A 2,362-nucleotide genomic window follows, 5' to 3' on the forward strand; every position below is an offset into this window, starting at 1 on the left:
AGTTTGTGAGGTTCAAGATGTGACTCACAAACTTTATGAAAGAAAAAGAGCTTTGGTTAATTTGGTAAGGATGAGGAGAGAAATTGCAAGGGGTTTTTTTGGCTCTCCAAGCTTGAGAAATGAGAGTGTAGAGACCTCTATTTATAGGATGAGAGTAAGAGTAGTGGCAATTCGGTCATTTGGCATTTGGTAATTAATCTTGTGTTTAATTGGTGTTTAAATGGTAAAATGAGGTTAAAATGGAATTAATGAAGGGAATTCACTTTGGTGAGGTGGCAAATTGGTAAAATGACAAAAATGGTCAAAGAAAATAGGTGCCAAAATCAAATCAAGCTTCCCTCTCTATTTTTTTTGAATTTTCGCCCCAGGGAAATCGAATTCCCCAGGAGTGAAATCGATTTCACTCTGTTCCAGAAGAGAATTTGGCGCAAAATACACTAGGGAAATCGATTTACCCAAGAGGGAAATCGATTTCATGCTGTCCAGAATGTGATTTTGTTGAAAATTGCTGTAGGGAAATCGATTTACCCAAGAGGGAAATCGATTTCATGCTGTCAAAAATGTGGAAAATGCCTTGCTTATGGATGTCTTGGCTTAGTACCTACAAAACAAAAGCATACAAAGAAACAAAGTAATATTTTTGGTATTTGGGTTAGTATAATATGCATACAAGATAAAAAATCATTGGTGCTTGATGGTCCCTCTTATTGATGAGGTGAGTGCAACACCACAAACAAAACTTCCAAGTGAAGCTCTTGATTAATGATTGGGATATGAATGATATATGATCTTAGGGTCAAAAATTGGGGTATGACACACACAAACAAAAAAATTTCTCAAAAGGAATAAAAAAATTAAATATTTGGTCAAAGAGATCCAACCACTCTTACTGAACATTGTTTCATTTTCTTTAGTTTTTAATTAAAAAAAATCCATTGATTAAAAAACACGATTTAATAATCATTTTACTAAATCAAGAAGATAGCATAAGCCAAACTGGAAAGAAATTGGAATTTGTAAATGGAGAATAGTAAAAACAATGAAGTTGATGAAGAACTCATATTGAAGAACATTGTTGAAAAATATGGTAGTTAAAAGGGGAATCAAAATGAAAACCCTGAAAAGATGGATAGAAAAACGATGACATGATGTTGACGAAGAGGGAAATGATAGGGTTGGGGGAAAAAGGATGCGTACTTGAGAGAAATTGAGTTGGGATTATGAAGCTACTCTAAATTTTGTCTCAGTCGTCTCCACACTTCACAGTGTTGCGTTTGTGCCGATACTATTCCAACTCACGAATTGCTTGGAACACCTTTTCTCTTACTCCTAAACTGTTTTATAGTGAATTAATATTTTTTTTTATCTTTTTTATTTTCTTTCAAATTGTAAAATTGAGTTGCAGGTTAATAAATTGATCTCTTAAAAATAAGTTTTTTTACTCAATATCTTAAAATGAAGAAAAGGGTTATATATATTTGTCAAAATAAAATAAAATAAAAAAGTTTATGTTATTGATTTATACAAAAGGATTATTTTCTCCTTTTGAACTATCCATTGGTCAATGAAGATAATCTACCATTTCCATTTTTTAAGTAAATAAATTGTAGGCTAAATTACAGTTTTGTTTTTAAACACTTTTGGTCCCTCGTCCCCATTTTAGCTTAAGAAAACACTTGTGTGTCACTTTTTAAAATAGATAGCTCACCCTCAAGTGGGGATGGGGGACCAAAAGTGAGGGTGGAGACCAAAAAACGTATTTTAAAATGTAACACAAACATTTTTTGTAGCCAAAGTGACGATGAGGGAGCAAAAGTGTTTAAAAACAAAATTGGAGGACTAAAATCGTGAAAACACTAAAATAGGGGACCAAAACTATAATTTAGCCTAAATTTTATAACAATACGAATCATGAGAAATGGCTTTGTGTAAGAAATAATCAATCTTTCACCAACCAAAACCACAAGATACAATGAAAATAAATAAAAAAAACAAATCCAAAACCTAGAACCACTAAAATAAATTCCGCAAATCTGGCTGAATACGCAAATTTAACTAGAACATGCATTCTATCCACTATAAAATTATGGAAAAAAAGGTATATTTGCAAGAAAGAACCAACGGAAATCAATAACTGCAACAAGATGTGCAAAATATCAAATTTCAAGAAACAAATCAAGATACAGTATAACAACCAATGAAAAATTAGCAAGAGATATTCCAGATCTGCGAGTATAAAAATGTATAGAGAAACTAAAGAGTCAGGGAAATTAGATTTACCTTTTGTTAAGACAAGTGTTTACACTGCATGAGCTGAGGCATCTACTTATCGAGATTTCCAAGGGAACTCGAAAACACCAAA

The sequence above is a fragment of the Vicia villosa genome, linkage group LG3, assembly GCF_029867415.1.
Source record: "Vicia villosa cultivar HV-30 ecotype Madison, WI linkage group LG3, Vvil1.0, whole genome shotgun sequence".
Taxonomy (NCBI): domain Eukaryota; kingdom Viridiplantae; phylum Streptophyta; class Magnoliopsida; order Fabales; family Fabaceae; genus Vicia; species Vicia villosa.